Raw genomic sequence first — 17,328 nt, forward strand, 5'->3', positions numbered from 1 at the left:
TGATTTACAAATGAAACTTATGTTTGAAATATATAGTGGCAAACTTTCTTAAATCAGCATACCAAATTTCTTAATTTTAGTTCAATGCATTAATATCATCATGATACTATACGTTAAATGCATATATATATATATTCATTCTCTCTCCTTATATGTATTTTTTAATTTATAAAATACAATCCTTATTTATATGAAAAATGATCTAGGAATATTTTCAGGAATGATTCTTTTGTATAAATAATTAAACTGTGGTTAGATAACGTGCACTTCTGTTTTATAGTAAACACTTACAAAATGTGTACAGATACTGGCCTCCACACTTCATAACAAATGCTTGTCCTCAGCTCTATATGATTTCTGGATATATAAATCAAGAATGTATATATATATATATATATATATATATGTATTTATGTGTATGTATGTATGTGTATATATATGTATGTATGTATATATATGTATATGTATGTATATATATGCATGTATATATATATATATATATATATATATATATATATACAAAGCCCTCCTCGCTTATTATAAAATCTCACTTCAATCTTAAGAACACAAAAGCATTATGTGTAAACAAACATTTTGATGCACTTCACTTACATGAATGCTTTCCCAATGTTAATTTCAGTCTGAAATAAGAATTTTGTAATACTTTTTTTAAGCATTGCTGAAAAGTTTAATATTTTTAATCTCTTCATTTTCAATATACAATTGATTATGAAATTCAAGTCCTTATTTGTTTATAGAATATCTGTTCCCCCACCAAACAAATTTGTTTTTAAAAAAATCCTGTTATACAATTTTTTATCAATATTTATTTCATATCTATTCAAAAACTACAATATCTGTAATGTATTAATGATTTAATTCAATTTTAGCTGAAATGCTACAGATTCTAGCCTCCATTCCTGTTCGAGTGGGAATCCTTATTTCTCTGCATATTTTTCTCATGTCCACTGAAATGATTTTTTTTTAATGTGCTTATATATTAATTAAAACCATATTTGCCTGATGTGTTACTTCTTTGTATGTTGCCCAATCAGTTATTTTTCTTTCTGTTAATACTCGGCTGTTTCATGTCCAAAGTGACATATAATCGAATTGAGAAAAATCAGTTACAGATACTTGTCTCCATTCTTTTTTAAAAATATCTAATCTTATACTTATAATATCTCTCGTTGCCAATAAATGATTTGATAGTATATACAGAAAATAAGTATTTATTATATTGGATATTTAATAATTCATTATTCATCAAATATACCTATTTTATTCTCTGGGAACAGATGTCGGTTTTATGAAATGAAACAAAATTCCTTAAAATTGTAACTATCCGCACAAGTTAGATGTAGAAATTATTTACAAAAATAGGTACAGATACTTGCCTCCCTCATTTTTATACCTTCCTCCTTAGTATAAACCCTTTATAATGTACAATAAATCATCTAACTTTACTGATACAGATACTGGCTTCCTCACCTTGAGAGAAATGTTTTTTTTTAAAAAAAAAAAAAAACAGCTCTATATTCCATACATGTAGTTGCCATGACATTGATTCCGTCAGCGATACATTTGTCTGTTGCAATAATTCAAAATTCATTTACCAAAAAAAAAAAAAAAAAAAAAAAAAAAAAAATCACTTCTAGAAACATTTATTAAATAATGATAAACATTGTAGCTCAATTGAATGATAGCTGACATAACTTGATACGTACAGGCAGTTTATTAGTAAAGAAATGAAAAATTTATATAAAAAAAAGATTACATTTCATTCAGCATACAAATGAGTTAATACTTTTTTTATCCTATTAGAGGAACTCACTTACCTTTTTTACGATATCCTTAACAAAAGAAATGAAATCATTTAATTGAAAATTCAATGAAGGTAACAAATGTTATTGCCGTACAACAATTTTCTTAGTAAACAGTCAGATAAACAATCGTAATTCATTCAAAACGAAAAGTAATAATGATCCGTGTGCACCTCCAAGTATTTTTCCAAACTTCTTTATAATTAAAAAAAAAAGAAAGCAGAATTTTAGTATGTTATATTAATCAGTGATCCGTTAAAACGTTTGTAATGAATCATTTTCGAGTAAAATATCTTATTTCTGAGAATTGCCACCGTGCACAGTAATACAAAATTCAAACATAAGATCGTGATACTTTATCCGTTGCAACGTATCAAATGGATTGTATGCATTAAAAAATAATTGTGAAAAATGATATCCTATTTCTGAGAAACGTTTTCGGATAGGATCATAAATCATTCGGATACGAAACGTTACAATTTAAAAACAATTGCCAATACTGAAAAGTGAAAAAGTTTGAATCTGTAGAGGCTGTATTCTAGCGTCCCAGGATACTTTTCCAGTTTTTTGATTGGCAGACGATTTGCAGCTCGATTTTGCTTCAAAAGGAACTGTGACCGTGTCTGTTTAAATTCATTTCCTGAACTTCGATGGCGGTCTTTTAAACGGAATATTATTTGCAATTTTCCTTTGTGTATTTTAAAAGTATATTTTATAAGTCATTATTATTTCCTTAAAAATCGGACCTTCATTCTCGTTCCCTGCTGCAGACGATAAATATCACTTCGAACAGAGGAAGCAAAAGAGTTTGTTTTTCAACGGATAGAAATGAAATGGCGTGTAACTTAATCGGTCGTTCTTTTTCAAATTTTCTGTTCCGTAGTTAGTTGCGAAGTATTTATTTTATCAGTTAAAAATAGGAAGTGTCTTTTTATCATATTATATTCGTCGAATTCTGTAAGTGTTCTTTTTATTTAGCAATTAGAAAACCAGAAGTGCAGTGCGGGAAAGAAAACAAGAAAAAAAAAAAAAAAAAACGCCAACCGGGTGCTAAATTGCGTCATTTTATTCCTTTTTATAACGCTTCTTTTGGAATATTTCGGGTTTAGCACTGTAGCATCTCAATTGTTTTTGGCGGACATTTCCTTTGGAAGGAAAGTGATAACTGTTTTAGAATCGAAAGTGAAATGATGAATGTGAGCAATTGAGTTATATGTCAGATTATCCTACCATTGGTGTTTTGTTATGACGTGTCAAAATTGTTTTCCAAACATAATCTTGAGATGTTGTTACAAAAAACTGTAATAAAATTTATATAGTTATTTCAATTCTGCCATTTGATTCAGGAATTTTGGCTCATTCTTATATGTTGAGAAAGCAATAGAATAAAAAAAATTGCAAAAGCTACTGCAGTTGGAAAATGGGTAAGTTTTTCTAAAAAAATTTTCAATGGTTTGTTTGCAGTTTGTATTAAAATCTTATAATATCATCAGTTTCTTTTATATCTGCTTTTAGTGTTTACGTTCAGATTTTTCATTATATCTGATTTTGTAATTTTGATTCCAATCACTTCAATAAACCTGTTATGTTTAATTGCGTACCAAGTTTCTCGTTAAGTAATCTCCTTGGTAGTATAGGTAGCCCTTTTTGTGACACATTAAAACTTTACTGTTTCATTTCCAAATTTTCTTCCTTTGTGTTCTTCAATTTGTGGATAAATTCCTATTCATTCTTAAATAGATTCATATTCTGCATTCACTTTGTTTTTTTAGAATTGCAAAACAATTCAGCATTCATTGAGTGGATAAGTTCTTGCTATCTAAATAATTCTGACCAAAAAAAATTTTTCTATTAAATTACTCAAAAGTGAAGTACAGTCCTTTCAGCAAGGCGTGTTATTCGAAATTACAATTTTGTACTGATACTTTTGAAATGAATGACTATTTTTTGTTTTGTTTTGAGAGCGAGTGCTGAAATCCTTTCAAAATGATTGAAACATCTGAAATTTCATAAATTTTTGGTGCGTAAAAAAATACATTTTCTTTTCAAAACTTTGACTGTGAAAATAATAACACAAGCAAATAAATTTCCTTTAGTCTATATATATTAGACATCAATTTTTGTTACATGTGTATTTTACACACATTCACTTCGTTATACTTTTGGCTTTCAATTTTAGTTGCATGTCTCTCCCCCCCCCCCCCCCATTGCACACTTTCACTATGTTGGTGTGGTGTGGAAGTATGCAGAGTGCAATTTTGGTTCATTTCAATATGTAATTTATGTACGTGGTGTCTTTACAATTCACTAAAGAAGAAGCATAAGTTTCAGTAATGATGCGGACAAATTTGAATTGATGTCTATTGTTTTCGAGAATTAACTTTGGTATTGTAGTGACCGATTTTAATTAAACATTCTTTTAAGTATTTTCTAAAATAATAACCTATTTCGGTTTAGAGGGAGCCTTTTTCTGATTACAAATTTAAATGTGGTTTTTGTGCATTAAATTCTTACACCCCCCCCCCCCCTTTTTTTTTTTTTTTTTTTTTTTTTTTTTTAAAGTTTCAACTGTTTATTTCTAGTGTTCATTTCATTGTGATGTATTAGTTCGCATCTCTTAATGTTAACTAATTTTTTTGGTTGCATATATTTCTTTTAAATGAAATCAAATTGAAAAATGAACTGCTTGTTTTTGTTTTGTTTTGAGAGCGAATTCTGAAATCATTTCTGATTGCTTGAAACCTCTGATTTTTTATAAATTTTGAGTGCATGAAAAATACTTCCCCCCTCCCCCCAATTTGTGTTTTGAATGTGGAAATAATATCACGAGTAATCAACTTTCTTTTAATTATATTTTTGGTTTTCGCTCTTGCTTGCATGCATCTTTTGACCATCCCCCCCCCCCCAATTACAATTTTGTGCTGATAGTAGTGAAATGAATTCAATTTATTTTGTTTTGTTTTCATGGAAAATGATCAAATCTTTTCTAAATGATTGAAACATCTGGAATTGCATAAAGTTGTGGTGCATAAAAAATTAATTTTGTTTTCAAAATATTGTGTGTGTGTGTATATATATATATAAATATTAGACATTAATTCCAGTTGCGTGTGCATTTTACACAAATTCACCCCATTATACTTTTGCCTGTCAATTTCACTTGCATGTATATCTCTTCCCCCCCCCCTTGAAGATTTTCACTGTGTTGGTGTGGTGTGTAAGTATGCAGCATGCAATTTTGGTTCGTTTACATATGTAATTTATGTACAGTGTGTCTTCACGATTCACTTCAGAAGTATATTATCTAAATTTCTCTATTGATTCGAACAATATTAAATTCACATCTCCTGTTTTCATAAATTAATTTTCATATTGCAGTGTCTTAATTTAAGTGAACATTCCTGTTAGTATTTTACAAATTAAGTATGTATTTTGTGCATATCTCCCTCCCCCCCTTTATCTAGTTTTCATTCCATTTCGATTTATCAGTTCACATCTTTTAATATTCAATATCATTTTATGTTGTAATTTCTTTTTAATAAAATTTAAGATGTTTTCATTTTATGGATTCTATTCAATATGTTCATGTGGTGTAGAAGCTGTTATATTTCCATTGAATTTATTTTAATATGCATTTTTCTCATTTGTACTTTTGTGTGTTCATTACGTGACATGCTCAATAAATTACTATTATCATTAAGAGTCATTCCCCCCCCCCACACACACACACACACTCAATGATTTTGTTGCTTTTTAATGTTGTACAGTCCTTGCAGTAATGTGTATAATTTATAATTACAAATTTCTACTGGTACGTGTGGAATGAATGAATAAGTATTTGATTTGTTTTGAGAGCGAGTGCTGAAATCATTTCTGGCATCTCATAAATTTTTGGTGAATAAGAAATGAGTCTTCTGTTCCAAATTTGCTGTTTTGACCATGAAAGTTATTTCATGAGAAAACAACTTTTATGAAATCAACTTTGTTAAATTATATATTTGGTTTTAATTTTGCTTGCATGTGTCTTAATTCTCACACACATTCACTGTGTTGGTGTGGTGTTGAAATATGCAGGATACAATTTTGGCTCATTTCCATATGTAATTAATTCATGTGCATGATGTTTTTATTATTTATTAAAAAAACATGTTCCATAAATTTCTGTATTGATTCAGACAATATTGAATTAGCATCGCCAATTTTTATGATTTAATTTTGGTATTGTGGTTACTGATTTTAATCGAACAGTCTTTTTCTAATAAGTAACAAATGTATTTCCGCTATTGGTTTTAGATGGAGTATTTAAATAATTGTTTATTAGAATATTATTTTTGTGCGTGATTCCCCCCCCCCCCCCCCAAAAAAAAAAGATGTTTCAGTCTTCTTCCTTTCACTGTTTCTTTTTTTTACATGTTCATTCCTAGTGATAATTTCATTTCGAGTTATTAGTTTAAATCTCTTAATGTTTACTACCATTTTATGTTGTAAAAAAAAAATTTATGAAATTAAGGATGGTTTCATTTTATGAACTCCATTCATGTGGTGTGAAAGCTGTCAGATGTCCATTCAATTTTTCTCCATATGCATTTTCTTCATTTGTGCTTGTTGTGTGTTTTAAGTGTCGTGCTCAATAAATTTATGCAATCATTCAGAATGTTACCTCCCCCCCCCCCTTACATTTTTTTTATAGTGTTGTATGCCAGTGTAATTTTTTAATTTATTTTCTAAGAACTAAAGAGATAATTTTGTTTTTACAGTGAACGTTGAAATAGTTTTAAAAAAATGGTCATACAAGATTTATTTTATTCCATTTAAAAGATGTTATTTTGTTTATTTTTAAAAAGCTTTTCTTCCTGCTGTACTATTAATTTCATGTTCATTAATTGAAGTTTAAATTTTTTTAATGTTATTGCTTTTGGTTTCATGCCTTATATATATATATGCGTATGAAATTATAGATGTTTTGTTTGCAATGACTTTATCTGTATAGTGTTGGTGTGGTGTGACAGCTGTCAGAATGGCATTTGAATGCATTTTTTTATCCATTCTGCATGTTCTAGTTTGCTTTGTGTTTCTGATGTCTTAACGGATCACATTATATCAATTGATCAAGATAATATTGCTTTATTTTTTCTTTCAATCCTGTTTATATATGTGTCAGTTACTTTTTCAAAATGCATTTAATAATAGGTTAATTTGTTTTATTCTTTATTATTGTATAAAGCTAAAAATTTATTATTGTATAAAGTTAGTTACTCATTAACACGTGTTTATTCTATAGAAATATTCGTATTAGAATATTAAAGGAAAGTGACTGATGGTTTGTTGACATTCTCTGAAACAGTGATTAACAAGTTCATGTAATACAAAAATTCACTGAAACATTTTAAATTCAGTGAAGCACATAAAAAACAATGTTTACAATTGATTTGGTTAGGATTTCTTTGAAATCTTTTTCGAAAACAAATATTTTATTTTGTATTGAATAATAAATATCTTAAATTATTATTTGTTATAAAAGTTTTTTTTTTTTTTTTTCCCTTCAATTGCATTAAACTAAGATTACCACTGCTTACTTTACTAATGTCTTGATAATGTCACTTTCTTTAAATAAAAAAAAAATAATGAGTATGATATATCTTATTATTATTTGGACACGCTTTGAAGAATTTTAAGCTTTGCATGGTTCATAGCATTTGTAGTTCATTTCCCCCCCCCCCCCCCCCATATTCTCTGGTTGCTATAAAAACAAAAACTGTTAGTAAAATGAAACGCTTCTGCTTTCTTTCAAAAATTTTTTTTATTTTCTGGTTCTACAAATGAATTGGTAGTTCTGCTTTGAAAGTAGCAACCAGGTAAGTTGCAGAAAAGACATAAAAATGTTAATATCCTTGAAACAAAATATTGTTCAGTGTAAAGTTCTTATAATATGATTTTAAGTTTATATAGTGTTTTGTTAATCCTGCTTTGTCTATATATGAATTGCATGACCACTCCCACCTTACTTTTGTTTTGCACATAAAATTCATATTTTTAAATTTTGCTTTGTACATTTATGCAAGCTTCATCACCCAACTGCATATTTCCTTTGTGTTGTGGAAATTTATTTGGATATTGAAGTGTGAAAACCTTCATTACTTGCTTTTTGAATGTAAAATCACAGTGTGAAAGATTTGTTTATGTATGTGACATGATATCAAAATGTACTGTTTTGATGATGCTAATTTGTTTGTTTCTGTTTTGCAGAAAATTTTAACATTTATCAATATGAAATTTTATGAAAAATTAAGTGCATAATTGTTTCTTCATGTGAACTGTAGGTTTGTATCTTTTCTTTTACTTTAAATGAGTTATAATACATCTAATTGCATCTATTTAGCTAGTAAGGAATTTTGGGATTAGTAGGTCTAATGAATAACAAAATGAGTTTAAGTTTACATTTGGAGCTTATATTGTTTATTAAAGTGATAATTCTTATTTTTTATTATAAAACAGGTTATTACCCCCCCCCCCCCCAATTTACATTCCTCGCCTTTAAAAGTATACATTTCCTTCCAATGTATTTAATCCATTAAATGCTTGACAGTATTATATTGAATTTAATATTTTTATGGTGAAAATAATCATTTCTAAAGTTTCCCTCCTTTATATTTAATTCATGAGTTGTGTATTGCACTTGACTGAAAATATTGAAAAAAAAAAAAAATTCTTATGTATAGACTTCTGTTTGACATTTTTAAAAAATTAATAATAATAAATGTTATAAGGAAAATAAAAAAAATGTATTTGGTAAAAGAAAATCTTAAATGCATATGAAGAAAAGAGAAAAAAAAAAAAAAAGTTCCGATGAGTAACTGAAATTAAAATTCTTCTGTTTAAAATTCCTTTTCTAAAATTAAAAAAAAATGTAACAATCAGTTCCGATAGATAAAAAGTTTGTTGTCATTTTTCTCTTCGGGAGGGGAAGTAAATGTACAATGTTGCCATTCATGAAATGAGTTGTTATTATTGGAAACTGAATAGACACCGTAGCGGTCATGGTGAGTAAGTCATCCTACACCACTGATTGGTTCGATGGGATCCGAACATGTGATCGCAATCTTAATTATTTCTTTGCTAGGCGGTTGAATCCTGATTAACTGTTAACCGAACTGATTTCAACGGCTCTTCATTTGAATTTCATTTGTCCGTTGGTTGTCGGCGTGTGTGCTCTTCCATTGTTTGTGCTTTTCTAGAAATCTTTTTTAATTTCTAATTAATTTTTTTTTTCTTTTGTAGATGGATGTTTTGCATATTTACTGAGCGGATTTCCTCTTCAAGAATGAGTTTTATGGATTGCGTGTGTTTCAAGATTAAAAGAGAAACTGCCGAAAAGAATGTCTTTGTGTGCGAGAGAGGTTTGAAGAAGATTTTAATTTTGTTTTCATCTGTGATGAATTCTAATTCAGAAGTGTTTGTGTATGATGATTTTTAACAACTAGTCGAAGCTGAGTGAATTTCCCGGATGATATGTGTGAAAGTCATCCTGAGAAATATTTCTATCTGTGCTAGAAAAGTTTGAAGTTCATTCATTGACCTTCAACTTCCATATGTTGCGACTTCTTTTTTAGCACATTTTGTGATTAATTTTAACAAGAATGGAATGCTTTCACTGGTTTATCCTTCATGAGAATTGAAATTTTGACAGTGAAATTAATTTTGCTTTAAGAAGGAACATTTTTAAAAATTGCAAGGTAAGTGTTTATTTTTTTATATGTATGTTTGTTATCTATGTTATAACTTCTGTAATATGAATTTTGAACGTAGTGATGATACATCTTAAAAACATTGGCATTTTTATTCAATATTGAAATTTATGCATCCTTTATTTTCTTAATACAAGAAAAATTTAATTATATAACCCTTCCATAATATGAATTGGAAATAAATTTCTTCTTGTAATAACTGGATGCATATTTGATTTAGTAATGAATTCACTTATACATTTCATTTTATTAATACTTAGCTTTTTTTTTTTCATTAATTGCTATTTCACTTTTGTTTCTCACGTATGATGAAGTACTTTGCTTTTGTAGTATAATTGTTCATATATACAAGAAATCATTTTCCTTTACTATTGACTTGGTGTATATTAATATTACAATTTAGATTTAGTTTTATTTATATTGATTTTTCACTTCTTATTCTAGTATAGTTTAGTACTTTTGCTTTAGTATTACTTAATAACATATACAACCCTTTTATGTAATGAATAAGAAATCAATTTCCTTTATAAATGGCTTGGTGCATGGTTAATTTTATTCAGTTATTTAATATTATTGACTGCTCAATTCATAATAAAATGCTTTGCTATAGTATAATTTCTATGTAGTAACATCTTTTTTATAATATGATGTAATTTTACTACAGTGTTGAAGTGATAACAATCAGTTTGAGTAATTGTTAAAGTTTATACTGTTTATTATTTAATTTTGCAACAATATTTTTATTATGTGCAGTGAATTAGTTTATTTATTAATAGTTTCATGATAATTTAACTTATTTGATTTTAGTGTAACCTAAATATATACAAAGAATTTTATTATAATCAATAATATTAAGTGAAATAGTACAGATTAATCGTGAAATTAAAATACGCATTAACTTAATTGACAAAGCAAGAAATGAGAATTTAAGAAGAATGAAGACAAAGAAGCATGATGTGTCTTGACAAGAAGAGAATGCTGTGCCATGTTATCCTGTGCATCAAGCAACTTGGATGGGAAAGGCGAACTCCCCTACATTCCAGTATTCCACTTTTCAATCCTGTGTTCATTCGGCATGGCACTTGGTACGTAACCGGAGGGTTGCTTTTCACCTGCACGATGCTTTGCTGTGTTATCCTGTGCACCCGTAGATCTTTGAAGAAAGTTGTGGGTTTTGTTTCATTCCTGTGTACCGCCTGTCTTGGATGAAAATGTCGTCCCTGCACTTTGAAAATATTAGGAGATTTGTGTGGGTGAATAAAATGCTCGATTTCTGGCATTTGCTTATTTTGCTCTATTTATTTGTAAACAAACATTTTGCTTTTTTTATTTATTTCATTTATCTCCTATGAGCAAAAATTAAATCTTTATATTCAATTTTAAGCTTACTTTTGCATAAATTAAGTTTTGTTTCTTTATTTTGTAATTAAGCGTCTTAGAAGTAATTTTAACTCATTTGTTTTAATTACTTCTCATTGGATTATCACCTGTTTATTTATGGTATCTTTTCTGTGGCCTGATTCCAAATGGGAAGCACCTATAGGCTTGTTTGTTATCTTAAAGGAACAAATCGTTGAGTGTTTTCTCTTTGGATAAGGCCACAAAGGTATTTCTTAGTTACATGGTTTGAAAAAAATATATATATAGTATTGTAAGTTATGCATATATTCATGATTAAACTGTTTAGTTAATTGTTATTATTAGTGTATAGTTAATAATTTTTTTACTAGCAATGTATGCTGTTGTCTCGATATCTCTTCTTCGCTGTACTGTGTTTAAGTAATTCAGGTTATTTATATTATAAGAGTTGTTATTAGTATTGGAAAATGATTTATTTATTTATTGATTGAAATTATACTGACATTTCTTTTTAAAGTTGAAGATTTAAAATCTAACAATAAGACTGAATTCAGTTTCACAGTGTGCACCCCCCCCCCCCTCCCCCCCTCTTTAAGAATGCCAACTTTTAATTTAAGCCTATTTATTGTAAATTAGTGAAAACAAAAATCAATTCATTGTTGTTGTTTTTTCTCCCTTCATTTAATTGTGTTTTTCCTAATTTAAAGTCTATTTAGTAGAAATTTGTTTCTGTTTTTAATTTGAATAGTATTGGATTGCTCGAATCCTGTCGAGCAGTGTCCAAGTACATATTCTTTCCATTTTTTCTTTTTATTGCACATCTTTCATGTGTAGCTGATATATTTGCTTACTAAATTTATTTCTATATAATTTGAATTAGTATATTCATTATTGTTTTTCCTATGTAAATAAATGTTGCTTCATCAGTACTGTTTTGTTTGTTTGTTTACATTTTGACACACTAACACATAACATTGTTTATATGCATTGAGCTTTGATATATAACATATATTTCATATTAATTAAGTTAATTGTTGAAAAGTAGAAGTGTTTTTAGCAAATTTAATATAAATCTTAATGTTTATTTGAAATTATTTCTTAATGTTTATGTTTTCACATATTCACTGTACCATGTCTTGATGTGTTGTTATGCATATTTCTTAAATTCCTAATGCATTTTTACATTCATATTATTTTACATATGACAGTGAACAGAAGTTTCCTTTAGAAATTAAAAAATTATCAATGAACTTATCTTCCAAGTTTCTGTGGTCTTGTTTTGGTTATGCATGTTGTCGGTTTTTACACCCAAGTGTTTAGAAAATGTGAGTTTTTCTGAATGTCTACTTTTTAAATGGTAAATAAGTTCCCAATAGTTTGCAGAATTCAATTTCATAATTGCTATCCTGTGAGAGATTTCACTGAAAAATAGTATATTGGTTAGTTTAGTTGAGTTATAAATTTTAGTCATGTATGGACATGCGGGTTGATTGTTGGCATACTGTATTACTTTCGTACTATATTTATGCATTCTGTTAAGAATACTGTTTGAAATTTACACAGTTTCAGATATTTGATTCAATTTTATAAAGAAATATTAGCAGAAATGGTGTTTGTTTGGTGTTGTGTGTGGTTTTTGTACTCTGCCGGTATTGCTCGTCACTTAAGTTTTTACATGGTTTTTAAATTTTTAATGCTTGGGAATTTTTTGGAAATAATTTGCACTGTTCAATTTAATGTGTTTGATTTTGTAAGAGGTTTCATTTTGGGAAAGCAGATTATTTGGTTCACTGCACTTAATGGTTTTTGGTGGAGGCAAATCTTGAATAGCTGTTGTTGTGTTGTGATTATTTTGAATTGCATGCTGGTGATTAACTTATTGAAGATTATGTGACATTGAAGTTGATGATTTCTACGTATGAGAAGAAGTTAAATGTTTTTGTTGATTATTATTTCATTTCTGGTAGTCTTTGTTTATATAGATTTTCCATATTTGGATTACTTGGGATATTCAATTTAATTGTTTATAATGTGATTACATCATCCTAGCAAGTGCAGTTGAAGGTGAAAGAGTGTTATTATCTCATCAACAACTTTATTTTGTAAAGATGAAGTCTGAATATTGAATGGGCATTTAGGATTCTCCCCCCCCCCCCTTTCTGATGGGAGTTATCAATGAGTGAAGGCATGTCAACTGAACTTCATATCCTATTTTTTATGAATGAAATGAAGAAATTTTGAAAAGATATCTACTTTGCTATGCTCTAACATGGAAGAAGAATGTATAGTTATATGAAGCAGTTTTATAGCAGAGAGAAGATGAAGTTTGTGTACAGTGTAAATGACAACAAAAAATCAACCTTTATTTTCAACTGAAGATAAGAGAAGACAAACTGGAACATAGATGTCACTCTTCTGAAATGATGTGTTGATCATTTTCTTCATACAAAGAGATGCTGGAAGACAACATATATGAAAGCTGTTTCAATTTTCATTCAAAGAATTTTAGTGGAAAAGACTTGTTTTGATGAAAATCCATAGGAAGCATTTCTACACTGAGTTTTCGGATAGGAGTTTGACTGATTTCACAATGTTAAATAGCATATTGTTTACTGTGTTAGGTGTTAATTCATTATTTCCATGAATAGTTAATTGTTACTATTTAAATACATGCAATTTATGAATTCTTTAGAGACTAAATGGACAGTATAGTTATGAACACTATTTAAATGCATTGTTACATCAACAATGATGCCCAGTAACAATTTATGATTCTATTATTCTTAGCTAACTGTAAGCAACAGTGAATATTGTTCTTAATACTTTTCAACACATTGTTACATCAACAATATTAAAGGCAACAATGAAGAACAAATGATATATGTGAATAATAGTATTAAAATCTCTTCATTAACAAGGTGTTTTGATTTTTGCTTCATTGAAGAAGGATCATAGTGAGGTAAGTGGATTTCTGTTTATGAATACTGTATTTGACACACTTGTAAACAAAAGAGTGTTTCGAAGATTCCACGACAACATTCAATTAACAGTGTCTGCTCCTTTTTTTTTAGGCCAAGTATGAACTGTAATAGTTTTAAAAATAGTACTTTTATGAATATTTGAGTACACTGCATTCAATATTTTTTTTCACATTAAGGATATTAAATGAATTTGAATAACTAATACAAACTTGCAATGTTTCTTCGTAGAACATTATTCATCCTTACATATTCACATACCATTTTTACCAAATGAAATTGATAGCAATTAAAATATATATATTAATTACACTTCTTTTCTATATAAGGAATCTTAATTTATTAATAATTTTTTAGATTTCATATCTTTTTTCATGTTTGAACTATGCTTTAGAATAAGATTTCTTCTGTCTCGTTGTACTGAAATGCAGTGTTATTGAATTTTAGACAAAATTTCATAAATATTTTCACAAAAAGTGTTTTAATTTGAAACACACATGATTTTAAGTGCTTTGAAGGAGGATAATAATGAGGTCAAGGGATTTAATGGTTAGAAAAGGTATCATTTTAACATTTGTGAGTAGAGAATTGTTACGAGGATTCCTCGGTCACATTCAAGTTGCAGTGTGCACTACTTATATTTAAAAAATTTGTAGATATGGCACATCAGAAAAAGAATTTTCATTGATAATAAGAGTTTTACTACATTCATAATTTTATTTACATTAAGGATAAGGTAATTTAGTTATTTTCATACAAACTTGTCATGTTTCAACACAGAATAATCTTCATCGTTACATATACACAAATCATTTTAACCAAATTTAAGAACTACCAATGAAAAAAAATGCATTACATATAATTTATAACTTTTTAAAGATTGTTAATTTAATAGGAATTTGAAGTTAATGTATCTTTTTATGTTTAATGCTTTAAAATAATAATGTTAATAGTGCACATGCATTATGTTTAAAAATAGAATTGACTTTGTTGTACTCAACTGTGCATTTATTGTATTTCAGACAAAATGTGAGAAATTTTTACACAAAAATTTATTAAATTTGAAACAAATGTAACATTGAAATGGTTATCATAATGTTTGTTTACATATATGAGAGACAATATAGGTCTGTTTGATATCAATGGTATGTGTCTGAAATGGTGAATACCATTAAATACACAATCATATAACTATTATACGTTAACTTTTTAATATAAAAACTTGCATGTGTTCTTTTCTCAATAACAAGTACATTTGACACTATTTAATTGTTATTTAAATGAATAAACCTTACAAATAACTGTGATAGTTTAGTGCGTAAGCTTCTTTCGACAAACAGTATTTACTGAATTATTGAAAATCATAACCTAGCACATTAGAAACATTTCACACATCATTAACATAAAGAAATGACAATGACTATGTTTGTTAATGTTTTGCATTAATTAAAGAATTATCATTTTACATGCAGCTTTATATGTTGTATGCACTTACATGTTTAGCATTCAGATGGTTGTTACAATGTTTGTGAACACATAAGAGACAATTTATGTCTTTTTGATATCAATGATATGTGACAGAAATGATATTGGAAATATAAACCACTCAGTATAAAAGAATGTAACTGTCTTACACGTTAACAGTTTTAATATTGAAACTTGTAAGGTCTGTTTCATGCATAATAAGTACATGTGACACTTTTTGAGTATTCTTTACATTAATAAAACTTACAAATAACTGGCATAGTTTAATATGGATGTTTGTTTCGACAAACAGAAATTTCTCACAATGTTTACACTAAAAGAAAGATAACAATTACAATGTTTATAAATGTTTTACAGAATAATCATTTTATATGGAACTTCATGTATAAGTTATATGCTCTTGTATGTTTATAGTTAACAGTTTATGAGTATTTTACTGCATTTCACATAACACTAAATGTAAAAATGGGTAAATTTCATATAGATTAAAGAATATGCTAACTTAAACATTTGATGAAACATGGGAAGCAATTAATGTATTCTTATTGTAAACACTGTATGAAGAAAGAAGAATCTTGCAGATATATTTTAATTGTAAAAAATACTATTAATAACTTCTTCATTGAATGTTCAAACTTATGCCTATATATAACACAATGTAAGTAATTTCTAATGTTCCATTTGATACAGTGTTTGCATGAACAATGAATGAAACATTTCACATGAACCAAAGAATGCATTACAACATTAAGAGAGTACAATTGTTTTGTAAGGTAAAATTACACACAGGTTGGACTTTTATAGAAACATATTTATATAACTTGTTTCAACATGTAATAAGCACTTGCATATTGCAGCTTCAAACTATATTACAGTGCAATTTACATGACATTGAACTTTAAAAACAACTTGTAATATGTAGAAACATTTCTCATTAAGTAAATAAGAAGCTGAACATAATAATATAGATACTGGATGAAACATTTGAAGAAATCTATGTATTCATTCATTGTCAATATTGTGTAAAGAAGCTATACATTAATTAGAATTGGAAATAACAATCTTCATAATGTATGCAATTTTTATACCTCTATTTAACACAATATAAATATGACATTACACTTCACGCAATGTTTACATGAATAAATACATATAAATTTTATATTAATATTAGATAGAGGTTACAATTTCAGTGTAAGGTTAAATTTCACATGTACTTAATAGTAATCATTCATCATATAAGTATTATCTATTTATATAATCTGTTTGAACAAGTAATAAACACCTATGAGTAGAATCCACAAACTGTATGTTTGTATTTAACATGAAATAAGTATGTCAGTCACATTTTGAACAAGATTAAACCTAAACAACTTGCAGTAGGAGAAAGTTATTGCATTTCACATTGTATTACAAGTAAAGAATGGGAACATTTTGCACAGTTTGAAGATGAAGCTTAGTTAAGATTAAACATTCTTTGCATGTAAATGTTGTTTGAAGAAATAGGAACCCACACATAAATTTTAGTTGGACAAAGGACTCTAAATCATTTATGTATTGGAGGTACAAGCTTTATGCCTGTATTCAACAGAATATAACATAAAATTAAACATTAACAAGAGAATGCTGTACATGAAAAAAACATTAATATTAGAAAAGGGTTACATTTACAGTGAAAGTAAACAATATACATTACAGCCAACTTGTTTGAACAAGTAATATGCATCTACAAATTGTATTTACCTGAAGATGAAGATTTCCTTACATTATAAACAACATTTAATAACTAGAACAACCTGTTATATGATGAAACATTTCACGCTGATTAAAGATGAAGCTTACAGACATACTAAGTATAATCATATGGATTCTGGATGAAATATTTGAAGAAATGTATGCATTCTTTGATTGTAAATAGTACATGAAGAATCTGCACAC

Source organism: Argiope bruennichi, unplaced genomic scaffold (assembly GCF_947563725.1).
Source record: "Argiope bruennichi unplaced genomic scaffold, qqArgBrue1.1 scaffold_27, whole genome shotgun sequence".
Classification (NCBI taxonomy): domain Eukaryota; kingdom Metazoa; phylum Arthropoda; class Arachnida; order Araneae; family Araneidae; genus Argiope; species Argiope bruennichi.